Below are 27,881 nucleotides of genomic sequence, written 5' to 3'. Positions count from 1 at the left end.
TTTCATTCGGCAAATATTGAAAAATGAGCTCGGGGTAAAGCCATTAAAGTTCCAAAAAGTGCAAGAACTTACACCGCAACAGAAAGAAACCAGTAAAAAAAAAGCCTTAAAGTCGGGCGGGCCGACTTTATGGTACCCTACACCACTATATTAAATTAAAAGTTTTTATGGGGGAATTCAATCATACACGCTATGATTATAATTATAATTTAAAGTTCAAAGGACTAAATATGCCGAAGCATTTGTATCTTTTAGATTCGGACTTGTATTGCCCATTTGGTGCACAATTAATTAAAAATCGGATAAAGATATATATATATATGGGAGCTATATCCAAATCGGAACCGATCTCGATAAAATTTCGCAAAGATATTTCTGAGCTGTATTTGATATATTTCCCTGAATATCGTTGTTACGTAATATGCACTACGGCTGTGGGTAAAAAATATAACAAATCGGATGAACAGTATATATGGAAGCTATAGCTATATCTGAACCGATCTTCACCAAATTTGACGTACTAGCTTCTAGACTCAATTCGGTCCCAAGTGCCAAATTCCACCCCATTTGGACAAATATTAGACGTTTGGTGCACAATATAAGGTAAATCGGACGAAGTTATATATGGGAGCTATATCCAAATCTGAACCGATATCGATACAATTTGGCACATGTATTTCTAGGCTGTATTTGATATATTTCCCCAAATATTGTTGTTACAGAGTGCATATTACGGCTGCGAAGGACAAAAATAGCAAATCGGATGAACAATATATATGGGAGCTATAGCTATATCTGAACCGATTTCGATCAAATTTTGCATACTTATTTTCAGGCCTAATCTGGTTGTATGTGAAAAATTTTATACTATTCGGGCTTATATTACACGTTTGGTGCACAATAAAAGGCAAATCGGACGAAGATATATATGGGAGCTATATCTAAATTTTTACCGATTATCTCCAATTTCAATAGGGTTCGTCCTTGGGCCAAACAAATGAATTGTGCAAAATTTCATCTGGATCGGGCAATAATTGCGAACTGTACTTTGTTTACAAAAATACATGGACAGACGGACGGACGGACGGACATGCATAAATCGACTCAGAATGTGATTCTATGCAGATCATCAAAAGGAACTATGGGTCTATCTCGTTTCCTTTTGCCTGTTACAAACAAATGCACAAAGATATAATACCCTGACCACCTTGTGGTGTAGGGTATAAAAAGACTCAAAAGAGGTGAAGAGTTTCTTCTCTTGGCCGAAAGTGGTGAAATGACGAATTTGGTTTTCTCCGATGAGAAAACATTCGTTGTCCAGCAGTTTGTAAACAAACAAAATGATCGTGTTTACTTGCCAAAGAGGTCAGCTGAAAATGAGCACCTTCGGTTGGCCACCAAAATTCAAGCGTCGGCCATGGTGATGGTGTGGGCCGCCATAACAGCTGAAGGTCGCTCTCCGCTCGTATTAATCGACCGTGGCATAGGACTCAGTACGATTGAACTCAGCACGCGCCACCCAAGAATGGTTACAAATTGAGGTTTCTTGTTTCATTTCCAGCGCACAAGGGCCACCGAAATCTCCGGATACCAATCCGTTGGACTACTGTGTCTGGAGTATTTTGGAAAGCAAAGTTGACAAAAAAAAAAATACCAAAGTGTCGATCACCTCAAGCAAGCGCTTCGCCGTGAATGGGCCAAAATACCGCAGAGCAACATTCGGGCAGCGTGTGTCGGTTTCATTGGCCGTTTGAAGGCCATCATTCGTACCAAAGGTGACCAATTCGAGTAAATCTAAACTTATTCTAAAATTTGATGCTATTTCCGAAATTTTTTGCTTTCATTCAATAAAATTAAAAAATTATGGCGTTTGACTTGCAGTTTTTTTTTTTATCTCACCCTTTATATTTCAGTGACATTATTCAACGTAATTATTTCAAATTTCGTATTTGCAAATTTCGTATTTTTTACTTTTTTTCATTCATTTTTTTTAAATTTTCATTCCGTATTCTTAGAATAGTTTTCGTTCCACGGTGCCCGCATTTGGCAAAAATTCTTATTGAGATGATAATCTTTGCAAAAAAAAAAAAAAAAAAGAAACATCAGACTCTCGTATTTGCCTTATCTCTTGTGGGTTACAAAAACGTGCTGATATTACAGACAAACAGACAGACGGTCGGTCGGACGATCGGTTTTAATGGCCACAAATACAACAAAGAAATTTAATGAAATTTTAAAATGTTAATTCAAAAAAAAAAAAAAAAATGCTCAGACAAATTGCAAAAGGAAGAACAACTTTTGGTGGCGCTATTTCTCGGCGTAATGTTGGTGTATTTCAAAGTGACTGTCTGGCGTTTGGTCGCGTGGGGCTGTCATTATGGTTGTTAATATTGTTTTCTTTTATATTTTACAGTAGCATATTTGCATTTCTGTTTGTTTTCAAGTAATTCTGCGGTTTTCGTATGTGACCAGGGGGGGGATTTTTTTTCTCCACCGCCTCTGGATAATCAAATATGGAAGGAATATATACGTATTCATATATATATGTATACATATATTTGTTGAAAGCGACACATGCATAATATCAAGTACAATTCCAATTGTATGCTCGTATGTGTGTGCCTCTGGAAATTCAATATGTTTTTTCTATTTTCGTCATTCATTTAAAGTTCTAAAGAAAATTTCTGTTTTATATCCTCCACCATGCATAGGGTATATTATGGGAGGGTATATTAAGTTCGTCATTCCGTTTATAACTCATAGGAATAATATTTTGATTGTTTTTGACGGTATTTTGATTGTTTTTGATTTGATTTTAGCGGCATTATTCACCTAAGTTCTTTCAAATTTCGTAATGGGAACTACAGTCTATGATAGCTAATTCTCTATACAGGTCCAGGTCTTCGTTTAGGTCCATATATCAGTACCTCCCTATTTGTATTTTGACGGTTTTAGGCACAATATTCGCCGACATTTTTTGAAATTTCTATTTAAAGTTCATAATAGGTACTACAGGCAGTGGCAGAAAAAGGTCTTCCTATAGCCCCGATATAACGACACCTCCCTATATTGCGTATTTTGATGATTCTAGTTACATTATTAACCGATTTTTTAACCGATATTTCCTAATTGAATTTTGTAATGGCATGGCAAAAGTTTCCCATGCAGGTCCAGGTCTTCATAAAGACCCCAATATAAAGGCTATATTGGATATTTTTAGGATTTTATCTGATTTTTTTGAAAATTCCCAAATTCGTTCCAAATGGTCAAATTATCGCTCTTTTGCTTGTTTTGTGATAGTTGTGCCTAGATATTTTTTTTTTATTTTGACTTTCAATGATCTTTCTAGAGGTTTTCTATAGGTAGAAGATAAGGAAGGTATCTGTGGATCCAAGACCTTGAGGAGAGTCTTCTAAAGACAGCAAACTCTATGGCAGTTTTATATAGTGCAGAAGACTTCTCACATGTATTACGTATATAAGAGGCATTTTAGAGGTTCTCCATTGATATAAGCCCTTGTAGAGGTCCTCTATATGTAACAGTGTTTCCAGAAGTAGTGGTCCTCCATACCTTACAAAACTTCTATCGTTAAAATACCTTACAAAAGGTCTATCACAGCCAGAAGCCTTCCATAGGTAGTAGACTAAGGGTGTTTGATAGGTTGGAGGTGTGTCTGAGGTATCCAATATATAGAAAATCTTGTAGAGGCGTGCTTTAGAAAGGGTATTTTATTCAGGTCTTCTACAGAAGAAGAGGATTTCTGGAAGACCCTCTAAAGATTTTTTATATCCACATACCTTTTAAATAATCCCAAGTATATCCAAGCAGACGCCGCCATAGGTAGTGAATCTAACAGAGGGTGTCTGATAGGTTGGAGGTGTGGCAACGGTCTCCAATATATAGAAAATCTTGTAGAGGCTTCTTCTATCTTTAGAACCTTACGGAGGTCTATTTTTTATACTTACATACCTTTTGAACAATCCCAACTATATCCCAACAGATGCCACCTATTCAAAAGTCAATAACAATACCAAAGTAGAAGAAGAAGAAAATCATCACGTAAATATAACACAATATCTATGGAATTAATTTACTTGAGACGCAATTACAAATGTCAACACCGTAAATAAATATTGAAAGCAACAAAAAAAAAAAAAAAAAAAAAAAAAAACTTAGTATCGGATGCAACCTGCATTCACCGCATACATTTACTTGTAAAAATAGTGAATTTGAGAACGAAAGGTTTATCGAATTACGTTACATACCTATTGCTGATAGGGTGTGATCGATCCAATTAATTTCACAATTCCGCTAACAGAATCAGAATCGAAATAAAATTGCACTCTACACAAAATAGGTCGTCATGTCGTATTGTAAAATCTTTGCAAAAATAAATATTTAAATTTTATTGCCATAAACTACTGCCTAATTACATCGCAGCAAGAACTAACGCCAACAAGCAGTCAAAACTGATGACGAGTTGTGGGTGTAAAATTGCTGCATTTTTTTTTTTTAAATACAGGTAGACCTAGATTATTGTGTAATTGCGAACAAAGGAACAGTTTTTGTTTTAAATGTAAGCCAATCAGTGCAAGGGCAAGGGTACAGTCCAATCGAACTACATGATTACACATCTCCTTATAAAAATGTTAATTTTATCGGTGGGCTTTACCGAACTTGTCTCCAAATTATTTTTTGTTACAACCTACAACGAATTATAATTTAAGAGTAGAGAGTCAGACTCGATATTAAACTCTTTCCCAATTTCAGCCGTTTTACTTTAAATTAACAAACTAATTTCATTGTCGGAATTTACATTTTGTTGGCTATAAGTCAGTTAATTTTGAACCGGTTGAGATATTTATACCCTACAACACTATGTGTTGGGGGTATTATAAGTTTGATTGGGCCAAAAATTATGTAACACCTCGAAATATTGGTTTCCCACATAGGAAAGTATATATAGATCTTCCTATCTCGCCGAGCTGAGTCGATCTAGCTATGTATGTCCGTCCGTCCGTCCGTCTGTCCGTCTGTCCATGTTAATTTGTAATCACTCTACAGGTCGCAATTATGGTCTGATCTTCACGAAATTTTGCACGAAGATGGGGTTTGGGTCAGAATAGAAGCCTATTTCTTTTGGAGATGATCGCCAAATGTTTAGGGGCTGAAATGGACCAAATACTGAAAAAATGTCGGATTTTGCAGTAGCTATACAGGTCGCAATTATAGACCAATCGACGCGGAATTTCGCATGTAGCTAGAGTTTAGGACAGGGAAGAAGCCTACTAATTTGGGTGGTCATCGGATAATATTTAGCTGTTAAAATATACCATATTTTTTTTTGTTGAAAAAATTCAAAATTTTTCATTAAACCGCGAATATTTTAAATCCCGGCGAAATCACAAAGCCATGACAAGGTTACTTCTGATCTTTACATTGATGTTAACATCCAAGAAATCGGATATATAGCAAAATATGTGCGATATATATGTCTATCAAAGAAGATATGCTTGAAAGATCTCTTATATGTCGAGAACGGTTGAACAGATTTCAACAGTTCTCATTAATTCAGAATGGCCTCTTGGCAGGAAAGACAAAACGTCTAAAAAAATCGCATAAAAATATCTCTCTAAAGATGAAAATATTGATTTTGTAATATTTTCTCATATTTTTTCAATTTTGTCATATTTTTGGCATATTTTCATTTTGAATTAAACATTTGGTAATATTTCTACAGCTAACAAAACTAAGTAGTTAGGATATCAGGATATCATATATAGATCGCATTTATGGCCCGATCCTTTCGCATGGGGATAAGATGAGGGTCAGAATAGAAGCCTACTCTTTTTGGAGATGATCGCCATATATTTAGGGGTTGAAATGGACCAAAAAACTGCAAAATTGTCGGCAGTTCGTAATTATCGCCCTATCCTCACGCACATTTGAATGGGAGTTACCGGACATTGCAAAAGCCAAGCAGTTTTGGATGACCATCCAAAAATATTCAATATGTGAAATAGTTTGCCAACTTTTGTAGACAAAATACGAAAATGCCCATTCCAGTGATTTTTTGGAGAATTCACAAATACAGAAAAGACGCAATTCCGACTATTTCGTTAACGCTGATTTCGTGGAAGAATATAGTCAAATGTCTGTATCTCATATAGATGCGTTTCAGTCAAAAACCAATAATAAATGTTAATCTTTTGCCACTTCTGAGAGATTATAGGTCTTTGGGAAATATTGGTTCCAGATCTAGGAAGACCATTTACGTGCAACATCTACCAATAAATTGGAAATGAGCAAATTAGTTTAAGTTGCTATAATTCGAAAATTAGAGAACGAAACCTGATGGTTTTCTTTTATTATTTGTCACAATCTTATTATAGTGTTGTAGGGTATACAACGGTCGGCCCCGATCGACTGTAGCCTTACTTGTTTTTTACATACTCAGGCTTAAAATATGAGACTTTGTTTATTGGACGTTGTATGCGAATCACTCAATTGATTCCTTGGAAATTTAGGAGGCCACATTTTCCAACCTATTTGTCAAAAATTGATACAAAAGTGTAATGTTTTACCTTAACAAGGGCATATTCAGTTTAATGTTTTCCGAAATTTGAATTAGTCGTATTCATTGAGGTATGGCTGTAACTAAAAAATTAAAACTATTTTTATATATTGTGCATGTGTGTTGCCCTCCATTGCAAACCAAATGGAATTTCATTAAAAATACAATTTTCCACGATTTAAATTTTTCAGCTTGAATAAAAATAATTGCATAATTCTTAGATCAATGAATATGGCAGGTAAAATGATTAACCGCGAAATTTTTAAAATGAAAAACAAAAAACAACCAACAACTTTCTATTGATCTACTATAGAAGAATTGTAGGTTTTATAAAGACTAAAGACTTTTTCCAGGGCTTTCTAAGATAATACTGCAAAAGAACCTATGTTATGAGACCACTTCACAGCTCATTTTGATATAATTTACATATTTTGAGTTTATAAGATTTGCATAGAAGATAAACTATCGTTTACGGATTTTCTCTCAATACCTTCTTCTTCATAGAATACCTTTTGTTGGTTTTCTATGAATAAAACGCCCTTTGTCAGCTTTCTATAAAGGGAAGAACTTCTACAGCTATTCAGAGACAGAAGAGCTTTCCAGGGATTGAGCATTGATATTTTAGAGCACATCTAGATATAGGAGGCCTCGGAAACATTTTACACGCTATTCAAAGGGTTTCTTCAAAAAGAAGACATTTTTTAAATCTTGTAAAAGCGTTTAAAGGTCATATATTAAAAGAATGAAGTTTGCAGGTTTTCTTTAGAAATATTACTTTATGCAGCACTTCTATAGAAACATACTTTTGCAAATTGTTCACAAAAAAGTTTACACGAGAGACCCTTTCTGGGTCTGGCGGTCTGGCGGAAAGACGATGTTTTACAGGTCTTCTATGAAATAAAGACCTTTTAAAGGACTTCTATGAAAAGAATGACTATCGAAGACCCTTATTTCTATATTCTACAATAATCCTTTTAAAGCTGGAAGACATTTTACAGGTCATATGTAGAAAAAAATATACTTTTAGATATTCTTCTATAGAAAAAAAGATATTTTTCAGACTTTAACATAATTTTTCTGTGCAAAAGACCTTTTAGCTTTCTTTAATGGATAAAAGATCTGTCACAACTTTTCTATAGAAAAAAGGTCTATAATAGGTCCTGTACAGAAAGGGCCTAAAAATGCTTACTTAAACTTAAAAATAAATAAATATATTTTTTTTCATTTTTGATTTTAATTGTGCCCTTCAACTTGAAAAGGAGGCCGTTTGTAACATCTCTAAATACTCGTCGTAGAGTATCGGCATAAAATTCTAAGTCAATTTAACGATGTCCGTCGGTCTGCATGTTGAAATCACGATACAGCCCACATTTGACGTAGAATTTCAAAATTTGGCACAACAATTTGTATTGCGTCTAGCATGGTTGACATTGACATGAAAATGAGATATATCGGTCCACGTTTTGGTATAGCCGCCATACAACGGCACCTGCCACTATTCGGTATTTTGACAATTTTCGCCACATTTTTCACGGATTTGTTTAAAAATTGGTATTTGCAGTTCCTTTTGGGTTCTAGCTCCGGTGGCGAATCATTGTATATATAGGTCCGCGTTTTTGTATAACCTTCATATGGCGGTACCTCCCATTATATGGTATTTTATGATTTCTGCCACATTTTTCCACGGATTGGTTTAAAAATTGGTATTTGTAGGTCATAATTGGTTCTAGCTCTGGTGGGGAAAATAGTAAATATAGGCTCACGTTTTGGTAGAGCCCTCCTATATAACTGTATCTCACGATAGTCGGTGTTTTGATGATTTTTGTTACATTTTTCCATGGAGTTGTCAAAAATTGGTATTTGTAGTATATAATGGGATCTAGCTCCGGCGGCAGAAGATCTCCACGTTTTCCAATAGCGCACATGTAACGATACCCTTCGATATACGGTATTTTGATAATCCAAGTTACATTTACCCATGAAATTTTTTCCAATTTGGTATTTAAGAAGATTTGGTAGATGACAATACTTGAAGGAAAAAATTGTCTATGGATGTTTCCGTTTTAGCATAGCCCCATATAACGGCCTCAACCACTTTATGGTTTTTTTTTTAAAGTTTAACAGTTTTTTCCAAACGGTCCTACTGGTATTTGTAGTTTGAAGTGGAACACGTTGGAATTCAGATATTTTTATATAAAAATGGGTTCTTTACCCAATGGCCGAACTCAATGTTTATACCCTACAACACTATGTGTTGGGGGTATTATAAGTTTGATTGGGCCAAAAATTATGTAATACCTCGAAATATTGATTTCCCACATAGGAAAGTATATATGGATCTTCCTATCTCGCCGAGTTGAGTCGATCTAGCTATGTATGTCCGTCCGTCCGTCTGTCCGTCTGTCCATGTTAATTTGTAATCACTCTACAGGTCGCAATTATGGCCCGATCTTCACGAAATTTAGAATGGAGGTGGGGCTAGGGTCAGAATAGAACCCTATTTCTTTTGGAGATGATCGCATAATATTTAGGGGTCGAAATGGACCAAAAACTGAAAAAATGTCGGATTTTGCAGTAGCTATACAGGTCGCAATTATAGATCTATCGACGCGGAATTTCGCATGTAGCTAGAGTTTAGGGCGGGGAAGAAGCCTACCAATTTAGGTGGTCATCGGATAATATTTAGCGGGTAAAATAGACCATATCTTTTGTGTTGAAAAAATTCAACATTTTTCATTAAACCGCGAATATTTTAAATCCCGGCGAAATCACGAAGCCATGACAAGGTTACTTCTGACCTTTACACTGATGTTAACATCCAACAAATCGGATATATAGCAAAATATGTGCGATATATATGTCTATCAAAGAAGATATGCTGGAAAGATCTCTTATATGTCGAGAACGGCTGAACTGATTTCGACAGTTCTCATTAATTCAGAATGGCCTCTTGGCAGGAAACAAAAAACGTCTAAAAAATCGCATAAAAATATCTCTCTAAAGATGAAAATATTGATTTTGTAAAATTTTCTCATATTTTTTCAATTTTGTCATATTTTTGGCATATTTTCATTTTGAATTAAACATTTGGTAATATTTCTACAGCTAACAAACCAAAGTAGTTAAGATATCAGGATATCATATACAGATCGCATTTATGGCCCGATCCTTATGAAATTTTGCATGGGGATAAGATGAGGGTCAGAATAGAAGCCTACTCTTTTTGGAGATGATCGACATATATTTAGGGGTTGAAATGGACCAAAAAAACTGCCAAATTGTCAGCAGGTCGTAATTATCGCCCGATCCTCAGGCACATTTGAATGGGGGTTACCGGACATTGCAAAAGCCAAGCAGTTTTGGATGGCCATCCAAAAATATTCAATGTGTGAAATAGTTTGCCAACTTTTGTAGACAAAATACGAAAATGTCCATTCCAGTGATTTTTTGGAGAATTCACAAATACAGAAAAGACGCACTTCTGACTATTTCGTTAACGCTGATTTCGTGGATGAATATAGTCAAATGTCTGTATCTCATATAGATGCGTTTCAGTCAAAAACCAATAATAAATGTTAATCTTTTGCCACTTCTGAGAGATTATAGGTCTTTGGGAAATATTGGTTCCAGATCTAGGAAGACCATTTACGTGCAACATCTACCAATAAATTGGAAATGAGCAAATTAGTTAAAGTTGCTATTATTCCAAAATTAGAGAACGAAACCTGATGGTTTTCTTTTATTATTTGACACAATATCTTGTGGAATACTTTCAAGTATCTGGCCTATATAAACTGTATCGTTTATTATAGTGTTGTAGGGTATTCAACGGTCGGCCCCGCTCGACTGTGGCTTTTGCTTACTTGTTTTTACTTGTTTTTTTTTTTTTAATAATACATTTCGGAGGCCTCTGCAAAATAACTGTAAAAATGTTTAGCCTGATTCACACTCTTTTACTAAAATTTCGGAAAAGTTTTCCTAAATTTAGAAATAACATACGTCAAATGAGTCAAGTGACAAAGGAACGTGTACAAAACCGCCACTTTAAATCTGATGTGACGTACCGCACACAATATGTACGTAGATAAGTGAAAACAGCTCTCACTATCGGAAATAAGATAGGTTACGCAGAAAACTACAAAAAAAAGTATTTTTGAGATCATTGCCAAAAAAATAGTGAAAATTCTGCGTCATTGATTTTGCACGAACAAAATATGTGTATAAACTTTTTTATGTATAGAAACCTTCTATTATTTTATAATTTATAAATTTAATTTTTTTCTTTTTCATAACAACAAATGCAAATAAATTCCTATAAAACATATCCACTCTATAAATACTAGATACATTCAGAAATAAAATGTATACAAATGCCGTTCGTCGAAACTATTTTAATAATTCAAAAATTGTGCACGTTTTAATGTAAACAAAAAAAAACATTTGTGGCATTATACAAATATCTATTGTTTACAAAGAGCACAACAACAAAATGTGCAAAAATATGCATTAATACACAAAACACTATTGACGTAGAAACAGATTTGTGTTTAGATCTGTATTTTGAGTCTTTTTTGTAACCCCTATTTGAAAAATAATGTGTCTTGAGCCCACCAAACAAAAAATATTTTTTTTTTCGAAAAAGTAAATTGCCAACTTCTAAATTATATACAAAAACTTGACCTATTTTTTCAATACACATGTTTGGCATGCACTCACAAATGTGAAGAAATCGGCGGAAATAATTGCGACTAGACGGGGAAACAATTATTTCAATTCGAAATGATTAATTGTATTATTGTAGACATTGTGATAGAAATCAATACTGTGTGGAATGTGTTGTCGCAGTACGGATAACAAAATATATTAAATTTAACAATTAATGAACTTTAGACATGAAGTTTGGCCGGTTATCTATAACTATAAAGTATTTTTTGAAAAGTAAAAAAAAAACAGAAAATGTGTGTTCTTTAAATTTTAAATATTGTATTGAAATTTGAACTGTAAATTAAAACATGAAAAATATTTGATATTACTTAATAGAATATTTGTTTATTTATTTATTTTTTGTATTGTAGCTTGCGGTATTCAAAATAATATGAAAATTTCATGGCATGATTTTATAAATAAAATTTCGAACAATATGTATTTTTCTGCATGCATGCATTAACTTTGTGTTTACAAATTCAAAATTGTGCAAATGCACGATAAACAACGTTCGCTGAAGGTTATACATATATATTTAAATATTTATATTCCGAAAGAAATAACAGCAGAAAAAAGAAAAGTCGAACACAACGCACATCTAAGCATTTTGGGGATAAGAGTTTTTTTTTTTTTTTGGAAATTAACAAAACAAATAAAAAAATTTGTTTTTTTCATATTTTTAAGGTTTTATTTCTACAGAAGGGGGTTAGTATAAACAATATCCTCCACCATTGGGTGAAGAAATTTTATATTAAAGTATCTAAATTCAAACGTGTTCTACTTTGAACTACAAATACCAGCAAGACCGTTTGGATAATGGTGTTATACTTAACAAAAAACCATAAAGTGGGCGAAGCCGTTATTTGGGGGCCATTCAAAAGCGGGAACCTCTAAAGACAATTTTATGCATCAAGGATTGTAATCTACCAAATCTTCTTAAATACCAAATTTGAAACAATATCGTAGGTTAATGTGACTAGGATTATAAAAAAACCGAATATCAGTGGGTATCGTTATATGTGAGCTACATTCATTCAATGTTCTGCCACCGGACCAATTATATACTACAAATACCAATTTCATGACAAATCCGTGAAAAAATGTGGTAAAAATCATCAAAACACCGACTATCGGGAGATACCATTATATGGGGGTCTACCATAACGCGAACATATATATACTATTTTGGGCCACAGGAGCTGGAACACATTACGAACTACAAACACCAATTTTTAGACAAATCCATGGAAAAATGTGGAAAAAAAATCAACAAAATACCGAATATCGGGTGTTACCGTTATATGTCTCGCGACTGGAGCTGGAACCAATTATGACCTACTAAAATCAATTTTTAGACAAATCCGTGGGAAATTGTGGCTAAAATCATTAAAATACCCAATATTGGGAGATACCCTTATATGGGGGCTATTCCGAAACATGGAGATGTTACAAAAGGAATGACAAAGTTAATATACCCTGCTTTCCAAGGATTAAGCCTGACTATTTTGCAACAACAAAATACTATGGTATCCCGAACAAACATGCCAATACTGTTCGATCATGAGTATGTATACTTTATGGGGTCTATGACGAATATTTCCTTTTCAAGGTGGAGGGTATAAAAATTGAAACATAATGGCGTTGCCAACCAAAATTCAGAAATCTATTCCACACTTGAAGTATTCTCGAAGATCAATTTAAAAAGTGAAGATGCCCCAGATTATTTAGGTCAGGAAGGTATAAAAGCTCTCATCTTATGTTCCTCATGTTTATACAAACCAGCTGATTTGACTTCAAATGCTTCTACTTCTTTCGATTACTTTTAAGCATTAGGTGTGTCTGGTTACCCTAAAATTTGTAACAATTGTTACAAATTGTTACTGGAAGTCGTCTGTTAACACGAAAGTTCTGCAAAAGAGAGCGGTTGGAGAGAGAAATTTTGACAGTTATTTCAGTGAGAGTTTGCAAATTCTTGCTGGACAAATTTCTTCTTGCAATCTCTTGCAACTCTTCTTCTTCTCATTCATCGACATTCAATCAGATGTTTTCTATTGTTTATTTATTTCTTTTTGTGATTTTAATTTGAAAATATTGTTTTGGAATTAGCAAGACTAATTGTTTTTGGAGAACAACTTTACAAAATGTGAAAAAAGTAAATATTAATATGTAATAAGAAAATAAAAGACTATTTCCAGCATTTTTAGACAAATGACATTAGCAACAGGTTTAAAAGATTCCGCGGAACACATTATATCTATCTTCCTTTTATTGCTCATATTTTTATTTTATTGTCAATTTCCTTTTTATTTATAAAACTTGTGAAATTGCTGGTGATTCCTTTCGTTTAATTCTTTTAATGGGGGACAAATTGGTTTGTTTTGACAAATCAGCTGATTAGTTGCAAGCTTCTGCAGGAATACCGTCTGTTTACTTTTCGCAATTTCCTTGCAAAAGAGAATAAAACTACCTTACTCTCTCAGAAAGATGTTGCTGGACAATTCCTGCAGGAAAAGTAACCAGACACACCTATTAACACTTTCAAAGGTGCCCACCATGGTACAATGAAATGGTAAGGTAGAAAGCTCCCACCTGATTTAAATTTCTAAGTTTGCCCGACTTCTGCCAATTTTGTGTATGTATTTGTTGTTTTAAAAAATTAAAAACAAAATATTTTCAATATCAATGATTAGAAGAAACATACATTTCAGAGCGCGCATTAAGGTTGAATACTTAGGATCATATTTTTGAGATAACATCCGGGCATTTTATCATTTTTTGCGCTATTTGAATCATTTTAGAAAGGAACAAAAATATTAAGTAATGAAAACAACTTGTTGCCTATGATTTTGAATAATTCTGACAGGTCTCAGGGCTGTATTTCTGTAGTTTTACGAAGCTGTTCTATCTCCTTATTGTACCATGGTGCCCACCACAAGCTTTAGCTATACCATGGTAGAATAACCAATTTTATTATTGGAAGTGTTTGGAATTTGTAGAAAGTATTAAAAAAATATTTATTAAAATATTTACAACCTTCAATTGGTGTCGTATAAGAAAACCTAAAAAATCTACTTATTTTTGAAAAAAAAATCACACTTTTCAAAATTTTTGACATATTAATATTCTCAGGTGTTGAGTACCGAGTATTATTCTACAATGAGATTTCATCATGGCGTGTGGCACAAATATTCGGCCTAACCGAAATGAACGCAATTTTGAATGGTTCTAATTTTAAATCTCCTATAAATCATTTCAAATTCGTTTTTGATGATATCAGTTATAATTTTTATGATTGCAATTAGCAAAAAATAATCAGCCAAAATTTTATAAGTAGCGTGTTTAAAATAAAAATTAGAACAATACCAAAAAATAAAAACAAACTTATCAAATGACTTAATTTCATGCTTGGAATATGATTTTTAACTGCCATTGAATGCATTATGCCTGAACACACAAAAATGGAGCGTGGAGTCCAAAGAGCAGGCAAATAGAGAAATTTCAAAATATAATAACTTTGGATTTGGAGTTTTTCTGGCATCGTAAATTTTTATAATCTATTCATTTCCTAATAAATTAGGGACAACGAGAGCGCGTTTATAATATTGAAAATTAACCCATAGGGTTTAATAAATCAACAGGGTTACAATTCTCAGTTTAGATGCAACCTTAGGAGGATTTAAATATCGCTCAACTGATGTTTATTGAAGTATATGTAAGTATAAAGATAGGAAGATACATTTTTGCACAGATCAGTCTCTTGTCTGCAGGCAGGTCAAGTTCGAGGATGGGCTATACCGGTCCACGATATCGTATAACCAAATCGTATAGCCAAAATTTTCAATGAAATAGTCTGAAAATCCTCAAAAGGAGTTCCTTCTGAGTACTTTATCCCCTGGAAGAGTATTGCCTGTATAGGTCCACGCTATCGTATATATTCGGTATTTGATTTTAATTGATTTAAGATAATTTCTTCGATGGAACTGTCTAAAAAATCATACTAAAGGTTATTTCTAACCACTTTACACCCCGGAAGATAAATGTCTATACAGATCGTTTTTTTTTATGATTTTAGCGACATTATTCACTGCAGTGGTTTCAAATTTCGTATTTAGAGATAGTAATGACAGAAAATTATCTATGTAGGTCCAGCCCATATATCGGTACTTCCGTATATTCGGTATTTTAGTGGTTTTACCTACATTATTCACCGGATTTTTTCAAGTTTCGTATTTGAATATGACAAAAATCTTCGTTAAGACTCCAATATAACGGCTATATTAGGTATTCTTATACCCTCCACCATGCTATGGAGAGCATATAAGCTTTGTCATTCCGTTAGTAACTCCTCGAAATATTCACAATAGTTGCTACAAAGTATATATATTCTGGATCAGCGTAAAATTCTAAGACGATCTAGCGATATCCGTCTGTCTGTTGTAATCACGCTATCTTTCGAATAATCACGCTATCTTTAAAGTTCGTAATGGGTACTACAGCCTATAACATATTTTTTTTGGTACGCAGGTCCACGTCTTCGTTTAGCCCCCCATATAACGATACCCCCCGATATTCGTTATTTTTATTATTTTAGCAACATTAAGCACCGGAATCGTTTCAAATTTCGTATTGGAAGATCTTAATGGGTACTACAACCTATGGCAAAAAATTTCGTATGCAGGTCCACGTCTTCGTGCAGCCCCCATGTAACAATAGCTCCCGATATTCGGTATTTTGATGATTTTAGCAACATTATTTACCAGGATCGTTTCAAATTTCGTATTGGAAGAGCTTAATGGGTACTACATCCTATGGCAAAAAATTTCGTATGTAGGTCCACGTATTCGTGCAGCCCCCATGTAACAATAGCTCCCGATATTCGGTATTTTGATTATTTTAGCAACATTAAGCACCGGAATCGTTCGAAATTTCGTATTGGAAGATCTTAACGGGTACTACAACCTATGGCAAAAAATTTCGTATGCAGGTCCACGTTTCCGTATAGCCCCCATATTATAGTACCTCCCGAAATTCGGTAATTTCAACAATATTATTCACTGGCACTGTTTCAAATTTCGTATTTGAAGTTCGTAATAGGTACTACAGCCTATGGCATAAAATTTCGTAAGCAGATCCATGTCTTCGTATAGTCCCCATATAACGGTTTTCATTTAAGTGGTAGTTTTCGGATTTTTTTTTTTTAATTTTTTATGTTTCTTCCTAATGGTGGAGGATATTAAAAGTACGGCCCGGCCAAACTCAGCTGCGTTTTTATACCCTCCACCATACTATGGAGGGTATATTATCTAAATGGCTAAAATTTTGCACACATGTTTATTTTTCCAGTAGGCAGGTTAAGTTCGTAAATGGTCCACGTTTTCATATAGCCCCCATATAACGGTACCTCCCTATATTCGGTATTTTGATGATTTTAGCGACATTATTCACGGGAATTTTTTCAAATTTGGTATTTGAAGTTCTAAATTGATACTACACTCTAAGACAGAAAATTGTCTGTGCAGGTCCACGTCTTCATATAGCCCCCATATAACGGTACCTCCCTATATTCGGTATTTTGATGATTTAAGCGACATTATTCACCGGAATTGTTTCAAAATTGGTATTTGAAGTTCGTTATGGGAACTACAGTCTGTGACAGAAAATTGTCTGTGCGGGTCCAGGTCTTCATATAGCCCCCATATAACGGTACCTCCCTATATTCGGTATTTTCATGATTTTAGCGACATTATTTACCGGAATTGTTTCAACTTTCGCATTTGAAGTTCGTAATGAATACTGCAGCCTATGACGTAAAATTGTCTGTGCAGGTCCACGTCTTCATATAGCCCCCATATAACGGAACCCCCCTATATTCGGTATTTAGATAATTTTAGCGACATTATTTACCGGAATTTTTTTTCGAATTTCGCATTTGAAGCCTGTGACAGAAAATTGCCTGTGCATTATAAACAGATTTTTTTTTTCAAGTTTCGCATTTAAATATTGTAATAGCTTGTGACAAAAGTTGCCTATGCAGGTCCACGTCGTCGTATAGACTCTAATATACGGCTACATTAGGTATTTTCAAGATTTTAACAGATTTTTAAAGGGATTTTATTTTATTTTTTTTTTTTTGAAAATTGTTAAATTTGTACCAAATGGTGGAGGGTATTCAGAAGGAGGGTATTACTTGTTTTTTTTTTTAAATTTCCAAAATTGTTTCATGTGGTGAAGGGCTTTAGATTTCGCACCCGATTTAAAATAAATCCGGTAAGAATTGAATCTATCCGGATTAGGCAAATAAAACCGGATAAAGCAAATGTTAATGAGGTTTAATCCGGATAAGAATTGTATGTGTTAACGCGCTCTGAGTCAAATAAATGCTCATACTGGCGATTAAAAGTACATTTACGCTCTTTTAATCGAATAAATTTCAATTGTCAATTCCATTGAGATTCCATTTGACCTATACGCAGTTCTGATCCACTCGATTTGCTATATGTTCACGACGTTTTACCCGGCAAATCTCTTAAGCAAAACCCACTATAACTTATGTGTGTAAATTAAACCATGGAAAATTGACAATAAGGACTGTTCTGCTCGATTGTCTAATGAAGAAATAACATATCCCTAGAAAAAATACATGTACTCCCCACAATGTCCCAAATTGCATGTATTTCACTTGTGATCTTTAAAATCTTATCAAATTCTTATACTATTTTAATAATTGTATTTTATAATGTTTTAAAGATCAGTGTCGTTATTATCACCTTTTTTCTAAACTATGCAAATATCTCAACACAATCTTTGCTCTAGTCTTATCTGAAAACGAAAACAGAAATGAAGATAGCATTTCATTTCATTTCATTCATTTCATCATTTTATAACATTTTTACTATGTCCCATATTTCAGTGAAGCAAAATGATTTGGCAATAATTTCTATTATAAGGCATTCATAAAATAATTCGCCACAATAATAATAACAACAATGGGAAAATAACAACAATTTTTTTAATCATATATTTGCACGAATCATAAGGCAAAGCAGGCAACTTGGCTGGCTGGCTGGCTAGCTGTGGCTGACTATGAATTTTAAGCGGACTTTGGATCTAATCAGTAGAACGCGTCACAGACGTATGCCAACAACAACAACAGCTTATTATCACAGCATTTTCTGTATACAAGCAAATATACAAAATACACATGTATGTATATAACGCCGATGGCGGGCATAAGAATTGGGATAAGTTCAGAAACCTTTAGTGTGCCAAAAGAAAATGTAAACTAACATATGGGGCATCAATCACAGTTGTTATTGTTGTTGCTTTTCTCTTTCCAAAAAAAAAAAAAAAAAAACGAGTGGAATATTTCATTCAGCCGAAAAAGTTTTGTCTGCCGTCTTATCAGTATGGTTGTATGGCAATATTTAAATAGTTTCAGCTAGACATGTATGTATATAAATCATTTACACAAAAGTTCGCCTATGGGGTCAACTTTTCTAGAATTAAAATAAAAAACGAAAAAAAAAACCCCAGAGCCTACAATTATGACCAGCAAAAATAAATGTTAGATCTTTGAGATATTGTGATTTTTATTGGAATTTAAATTGATTGATTGTTTCGATTTGGAGAATAGACTTCATTTTCTTTACATGCGTACATAGTGTACAGCCAAACATACATGTGTATGTCATCGGACTACATTAAACGAAATACAAAAGAAATTCTAAAAATGTATGGAAATTTTCCATAGAGCATACTTATTGTTTGTGGCGCCCACACAGTGCATGACAATGTTTGACGTATTTTCTTTTCTTTTTTTTTTTGTTTACTCTGCTCATTTAACAACCAACATAAATTTAATCAAAACATTTGACACACATTTGTTTATCAGCTGATATTGTAGGTATGCAGCAATATGAATGAAAAGAAAAAAATGTTGGGTACATTTGAGTCATAAATAGTTTTAGGTTTAGCTGCTACTTTTTTAAGTGCAAGTTCGGAGGACTGCAGAAAATATTTGAAATTTATATAAATACTATTAAGAGCTGGCTGTTTGTTTATCCTTTGCAGATTGTGTTTCCATCGAGATACAGCATTTTGGCATTAAATTTGGTTATCAGAGAATTTATACCCAGATTCAGTGCTTTTTATACCCTCCACCATGCATAGTATGGAGGGTATATTAAGTTCGTCATTCCGTTTGTAACTCGATTTAAGACGATTTAGCCCTGTTCGTCTGTTGTAATCACGCTAGAGTCAAAACGATAAAAGATAGGAAGCTAAAATTATTCACCGGAGTTGTTTCAAATTTCGTATTTAGAATTTATAATGGGTACAACGAACTACGACAAAAAAATTGCGTATGCAGGCCCCCGTTTTCGTATAGCCCTCATATATAACTACCTCGCAATATTCGGTATTTTGATGATTCTAGAGACATTATTCACCGGAGCTGTTTCAAATTTCGTATTTAGAATTTGTAATAGGTACTACAGCCTATGACCAAAAATTGCGTATGCAGGCACACGCCGTCGTATAGGCCTTATATATTATTCACCAGAATTGTTTCAAATTTAGAATTTGTAATGGGTACTACAGCAAAGACCTAAAATGGTAAAGACTAGACAAAATGCATTCTGAGCAAATGGTTTGTGTCTATACTATCTAGAATAATATCAAAGACATAGAAGCAAAGCCCTAAAATGGCAAAGACAAAGACATAAAACTATAAAGACTGGACAAAATGCATATGGGCTTTACTTTTTCAATCAGGTAATAGATGGCAGGCCACATAACAGAAATTCATTACAAAATTGTAGAAAAATATGTTATTCCTATATCGCCGAAAAATGGCGGAAATACGCGGAAAAAATATCAGCTATGATAGACATGCTCTCAAAAATCTATTCCAGAGCATTTCCTTGTACATTGTATCGATAAAAATCAACAACAACCCTTAAAAAGTGTCAGCTCTGTTAAATTATAACATAATGCTATGCACGATGTCGTGACATAACATAATTTTCCACATCCAACACCATCTATTGAATAAATAAAACAATGTAATGTCCCATCTTATTATATTATATGTCTTTGGTATGTATTTTGTCTAGTCTTTACCATTTTAGGTCTTTGATAACAGCTCATGACAGGACCATGTTAATATAAAAACATATTTATAGAAAAAACAAGTTAAAAAGCATTAAGTTCGGCCGGGCCGAACTTTTAATACCCTCCACCATTTGCAACGAATTTGGAAATTTTCAAAAAATAAAATCCTTAAAAAATTCTGTTAAAATTTTAAAAATACCGAATATAGCCGTTATATTGGGGTCTATACGACGTGGACATACATATGCATTGTTTGTCATAAGCCATTACCATATTCAAATTCGAAACTGGACCCGCACCGACAATTTTCTGTCACAGACTGTAGTTCCCATAACGAACTTCAAATACCAAATTTTAAACAATTCCGGTTAATAATGTCGCTAAAATCATCAAAATACCGAACATAGCGAGGTGCCGTTATATGGGGGCTATACGAAGACGTGGACCTGCACAGACAATTTTCAGTCTTAGGGTGTAGTATCCATTTGAAACTTCAAATACCAGATTTGAAACAATTCCCGTGAATAATGTCGCTAAAATCATCAAAATACCGAATATCGGGAGGTACCGTTATATGGGGGCTATACGAAGACATAGACTTGCACAGACAATTTTCTATCTTAGGGTGTAGTATCCATTTGGAACTTCATCAAAATACCGAATATAGGGGGGTTACCGTTATATGGGAGCTATATGAAAACGTGGACCTACATGGCCCATTTACGAACTTAACCTGCCTACTGGAAAAATAAACATGTGTGCAAAATTTTAGCCATCTATCTCAATTTATTCGAAAGATAGCGTGATTACAACAGACAGACGGACAGACAGACAGACAGACCGACAGACGGACATCGCTAAATCGACTTAGAATTTTACGCTGATCAAGAATATATATATACTTTGTTGGGTCTGACATGAGTATTTCGATGAGTTACAAACGGAATGACAAAGTTAATATACCCTCCATAGTATGGTGGAGGGTATAAAAATGGCAAATAAAAGTTTGAAAAATCCAAAATTTGAGTTTTAAAATTCTATTCCATAGACTTTCCCAATTAATTGCACATTGTCTAAGCGGTTTAAATCGCATAACATTGCTAACTATGTTGTTACGATATCATAACAGCAGAGGTATTCTCACAGGGTTGCCATATCATCCCCCATACATCAGTACCTCCCAATATTCGGTATTTTGATGATTTAGGCACATTATTCACCAGAGTTTTTTCAAATTTCGTATTTGGAGCAAAGACATAGAAGTATAAAGATGGGACAAGACAGAGTCATGATATGGCAACCCTGTGAAAATACCTCTGTTGTTATGATATCCCAGGTCTTCGTATAGGATACACATATCAGTACCATCCTATTTGATGATTTTAGGTACAATATTCACCGAAATTGTTTGAAATTTCGTATTTGAAGTTTTGTAGTTGAAACCTGTTATTATAAGCCTTTTTACGATTGTGTAGGTTATTTTTTTTTCCATTTCCATTTAATTTTAATGTGGTTTAATAGTGTACTGTGATATTGCAAATTCCTACTGGGAAATGGGTTGCGTAATTTTTACTGGGAAAGTAAAAGGATTCATTTTTCAGAGACATTGAAGCAGTTGTCGGTATAGACGACTGTTATGGCGCCTGTATAGACAACGTCGTAAGGCGTCGGTATAGATGTATAAATGTTACACGACTGTTAAGTCCTTTGTATATATTATATATGCGACTGCATTGTTATATACGAATATACGACATATATTTTATCTATGGCTGTTTATGTTATCTACGACTGTTAAGGTGTCGTCTGTGTAGACTACTGTTAAGGCGTCATCTGTTAGACGGCTGCTAAGGCTTCGTCTGTTTAGACGATTGTTAACGCGTCATCTGTATAGACGACTGTTAAGGCTTCGTCTGTATAGACTAGTGTTAAGGCTTTGTCTGTATAGACTTCTGTTGAGGCTTCGTCTGTGTAAACGATTGTTAACGCGTCGTCTGTGTGCACGACTGTTAACGCGTCGTCTGTGTGCACGACTGTTAAGGCGTCGTCTGTGTGCACGATTGTTAACGCATCGTCTGTGTGCACGACTGCTAAGGACCATGTTAATGGACTGTGGAATCTGTAATAAAGACATTTTTACGTGTATGTTGCATGGTGTATAAGGTGTCTGTATATTCGACTGTTGTAAAAGTTTGTAGTTTTATATTTTTCCCCAGCCATTTTAAAGTCGCCATTTATCAGTCAAGTTTAATTACACAATTAAAATAGTTGGACGCCAATAATAAATAAAAAACTTATCAACAGATGATTCAATCCACTTAAATTACACACGAATTTTAAACAAGTCAAATCAACAATCAATCGTTTTAAATTTCAAGATTGATTACAATCTATGAGTATGAATGGATTGTGGAAGTTTGTGTGTTCCAAAGAACATGCACTTGATTTGGAAAATTTATATAAAAAAAAGAAATTTTATCTCTATCCCGCAAAGATTGCATAGCTTTTACGTAGATACGATTTGCTCGACTGGGTTCAGTTTTTGCATGCAGCAGAATCATGTGAAGATCACATGTTATCGGCGTGTTTTCCACACACAAACACATACACACGTCGATATCAGGGCCCAGATAAATAGAATTTGATTTGCTTATTTGTTAATAACGCACATTTGTTTGTTGTCGTCGATTTTTTTTTTGGATGACTTTCGTGCAAGGTTAATGGCCTATTCTGAATCATTCGTATGGCTCTAAATCGCGGTGCTTAAAAGTCAATTAACTGTTGGATTTTGATGCTTTGCCTTTGGTCATGAGAACTCCTCATGCAATTTGAAACAACAATAGCACCAATTATAAAAGACATAATTTAGATAGGTCTTATCAGCTGAAAATTTGTGTTCTTTTTATTTTTTTGGGGGTTTCAGTCTGGCAAGAAATATATGTATGAATAATTGTATAAATGAGATGACTTTAAGGTCAATATAAATTGCTAATTTTAGAATTCTTAGCAAAATACACAAAGTATCTAATATTTTTAGGTTTGAAGTAGGTCAGTGCTTCAAACGAATTCACAAAGGACTGTTAAAAGCCTTTTCTCTTATACCCTCCACCATACTATGGAGGGTATTTTAACTTTGTCATTCCGTTTGTAACTCCTCGAAATACTCATGTCAGACACAACAAAGTATATATATTCTTGATCAGCGTAAAATTCTAAGTCGATTTAGCGATGTCCGTCTGTCTGTCTGTCCGTCTGTCTGTTGTAATCACGCTATCTTTCATATAGCCCCCATATAACGGTACCTCCCGATATTCGGTATTTTGATGATTTTAGCGACATTATTCACCGGAATTGTTTCAAATTTGGTATTTGAAGTTCGAAATGGATACTACAGCCTAAGACAGAAAATTGTCTGTGCAGGTCCACGTCTTCGTATAGCCCCCATATAACGGTACTTCCCGATATTCGGTATTTTGATGATTTTAGCGACATTATTCACCGGAATTGTTTCAAATTTAGTATTTGAGGTTCGAAATAGTTACTACAGCCTAATACAGAAAATTGTCTGTGCTGGTCCACGTCTTCGTATAGCCCCCATATAACGGTACCTCCCTATATTCGGTATTTTGGTGATTTTAGCGTCTTTATTCACCTAAATTTTTTCAAATTACGCATTTAGAGTTCGTAATGGAAACTCACGTCTGTGACAGAAAATTGTCTATGCAGGTCCAGGTCTTCATATAGGCCCCATATACCAGTAGCTCCCTATATACGGTATTTTGACGAGTTTAGGTACAATACTCACCGAAGTTGTTTGAAATGTCGTATGTGAAGTTCATAATGGATGCTACAGAATATGACAAAAAATTGTCTACGCAGGTTCAGGTCTTCGCACAGCTCCGATATAACGGTACCTCCCTATATTCTATACTTTGATGATTTTAGCTACATTATTCGCGTTTATTTCATGTCCCAAATTTTAATTTGGTAATGACTCATGATAAATAATGCCTATGTGGGTCCACGTCGTATAGGCACCAATATAACGGCAATATTCCGTATTTTTAAAATTTTACCAAAATTTTTTCAGGATTTTATTTCCAAATTCGTTCCAAATGGTGGTTCGGACCGGCCGAACTTACTGCTTTTTAACTTGTTTTTTATTTAGCATCCATTTTCCATAACTGCCACGAACAAATTGAAGGTAAAGCAGAACCTGCAAATATAACAATGTGGCAAATCGAAATGTTTCTAAATATATGACAGGACAAGGCAATTTTGAAGGTGAAGCAAAAATTCTATTGGAACTGATGTGGAAGTTCGAAATGTGTCTGAATATATGACAGGACAAGCCAGGTTTAGTTCACTGATTTGACGTCTATGTAGAGGACTCGTAAGTCGTCTCTTTAGAGGTTTGTTAAGAAAACTGGTAAGACACCTTATAAGGCATCTGTACAGACTATCAGTCATCTATATTGACGACTTCTAAGCAGTCCTCCTTAAGTACAGTTAAGGAAGATTAATAAAGGGCCTCTATAATACATTAAATTTAATTTTACATCCCTCCAAAACAGCTTTGGTACGCTCATATTTCAATATCATTTTCAATCTGTTACTGAGAAAATTGCACGTTTTTATTTTAAACCGCAACAAATTAAGTTTAATCAAGCAAATCATGCGATTTTTTTTTTGTTTTTTTTTTTTCAAAATTCTCCCCGTTTGGTTCAGATGCTACACGACATCCTCTCCACCACAAAAAAAAAAAAAAAACTATAAAACAATAATTACTTATCAATGTCAAGTTTATTGCGTATTCCTTTCCAAGTAGCTTGTTTTAAAATCCAAGAGTTTGATAATGAAACACACACAGATACAAATCATTACTAAAAATCAATTACAACAAAAAAAGAGTGAATCAGGAAAAACAAATTCAAGTATTAATTGCACAAATATCTCAACAGCCAGTTGGAGTATTCAGTTCAATATTTGTTTTGTAATTATCAATTAATTATTATTACGAGTGATGAGTAGGGAAGGTGAGGTGGTAGGAAAACAGCAAAAAATTCAAACAAATATTGGCATGACCATATCGCCAAATCATCGAATCGCAAATAAAATGTAACTGAAATTCAAGTGGGTTAGAAAAGGGGAATTGTTCTGCAAAATGAAAGAAGATTGGAAACTGTAACCCCCTACATGACGTGCGTATGGTCTCTGAAAAGATCCACTGATATTCTTTGAAATGATTCTCTGCTCTTTTATGTGAAGATCCTCCCATCTTCAATAAAAAGTCTCCCTTTTTTGGCAGAAGAATTTTTTTTAATGGATTTCCCTTAATGGGGAAATCTGTGAGAAAACTTTTTGACCTTCTGTGAGAAGGTACTCTGATCTTCTGCCAGATTTTGTACTGATTTTCTATAAGAATAATATTGAGCGTCAACAAGAAGATCGATCTTCTGCAAGAAGATACCACAATCTTAAGTGAGAAGATCCTCTGACCTTCTATAAGAAAATGTACTGATTTTCAGGAAAGCGTCCTTCAGACCTTAAGAGAGCATATTCTCTTATCTTGTGCAAGAGGATCCAGAAATCATTTTGAGAGGATCCTCTGATCTAGAAGAATATTATCCATAAAAATATTATCCGAAAAAAGATCCGTCGATCTTCTGTGAGAGGATTCTCTCATATATTGCATGCAGATTTTGAGAAAATTAAAAAAAATGTTGGCCTATAAAGAAAACCTTGTGATATTGTGTAACGAAGACCTTTTTTATATTCTATGAAGAAGAGCTTTAGGTCTACTATTCAGGAGGACTTTTGGTTTTCTTTGAAAAGGATATTTAGTTCTTTTATGGAGAAAACTTTTCGGTCTTCTGTGAAAAAGATCTTCTCTTATATCAAAAAGTACTACTGGTCTTCTATGAGAAGACCTGAGGATCTCCTGGTTCTCAAAGAAAAATACTTTTTGCTCTTCTATGAAAAAAAACGAGGAAAGCCTTCTGCTCTTCTATGAAAAAAAAAACGAGGAAAGCATTCTGCTCTTTTATAAAAAAAAAAATGAGGAAAGCCTTCTACTCTTCTATGAAGATGAAAAAGTAAGCGTTCTGCTCTTCTATAAAGAAGAAGACCTTCTGCTCTTCTATGAAGATGAAAAAGTAAGCGTTCTGCTCTTCTATGAAGAAGAAGAAGAAGAAGACCTTCTGCTCTTCTATGAAGAAGAAGAAGAAGACCTTCTGCTCTTCTATGAAGAAGAAGAAGAAGAAGACCTTCTGCTCTTCTATGAAGAAGAAGAAGAAGACCTTCTGCTCTTCTATGAAGAAGAAGAAGAAGACCTTCTGCTCTTCTATGAAGAAGAAGAAGACCTTCTGCTCTTCTATGAAGAAGAAGAAGAAGACCTTCTGCTCTTCTATGAAGAAGAAGAAGAAGACCTTCTGCTCTTCTATGAAGAAGAAGAAGAAGACCTTCTGCTCTTCTATGAAGAAGAAGAAGACCTTCTGCTCTTCTATGAAGAAGAAGAAGAAGACCTTCTGCTCTTCTATGAAGAAGAAGAAGACCTTCTGCTCTTCTATGAAGAAGAAGAAGAAGACCTTCTGCTCTTCTATGAAGAAGAAGAAGAAGACCTTCTGCTCTTCTATGAAGAAGAAGAAGAAGACCTTCTGCTCTTCTATGAAGAAGAAGAAGAAGAAGACCTTCTGCTCTTCTATGAAGAAGAAGAAGAAGAAGACCTTCTGCTCTTCTATGAAGAAGAAGAAGAAGAAGACCTTCTGCTCTTCTATGAAGAAGAAGAAGAAGAAGACCTTCTGCTCTTCTATGAAGAAGAAGAAGAAGACCTTCTGCTCTTCTATGAAGAAGAAGAAGAAGACCTTCTGCTCTTCTATGAAGAAGAAGAAGAAGACCTTCTGCTCTTCTATGAAGAAGAAGAAGAAGACCTTCTGCTCTTCTATGAAGAAGAAGAAGACCTTCTGCTCTTCTATGAAGAAGAAGACCTTCTGCTCTTCTATGAAGAAGAAGAAGACCTTCTGCTCTTCTATGAAGAGGAAGAAGACCTTCTGCTCTTCTATGAAGAGGAAGAAGACCTTCTGCTCTTCTATGAAGAAGAAGAAGACCTTCTGCTCTTCTATGAAGAGGAAGAAGACCTTCTGCTCTTCTATGAAGAAGAAGAAGAAGACCTTCTGCTCTTCTATGAAGAGGAAGAAGACCTTCTGCTCTTCTATGAAGAGGAAGAAGACCTTCTGCTCTTCTATGAAGAGGAAGAAGACCTTCTGCTCTTCTATGAAAAAGAAGAAGATTGAAGGAAGACTTCTGCTCTTTTATAAAGAAGAATAAAGCCTTCTGCTCTTTTATAAAGAAGAAAGCTTTCTACTCTTCTATAAAGAAGAAGAAAACATTCTGCTCTTATATAAAGAAGAAGACATTCTGCTTTTCTATAAAGAAGAAGAAGAATACCTTCTGTCCTTCTATGAAGAAGAACTTCTGCTCTTCTATGAAGAAG

The 27,881-nt window shown here is 34.4% G+C and overlaps 1 protein-coding gene across 1 annotated transcript in view; it reads right to left on the bottom strand.

The window, feature by feature from the left end:
• Positions 1-27,881, bottom strand: part of LOC131804054 (uncharacterized) — a 79,640-nt gene that overhangs the window by 25,738 nt on the left and 26,021 nt on the right. The gene's annotated exons all lie outside the window — the stretch shown is intronic.

The sequence above is a fragment of the Musca domestica genome, unplaced genomic scaffold (genome assembly GCF_030504385.1).
Source record: "Musca domestica strain aabys unplaced genomic scaffold, Musca_domestica.polishedcontigs.V.1.1 38, whole genome shotgun sequence".
NCBI classification, from domain to species: Eukaryota; Metazoa; Arthropoda; class Insecta; order Diptera; family Muscidae; genus Musca; species Musca domestica.
This window is presented reverse-complemented; position numbering and strand designations above follow the sequence as displayed.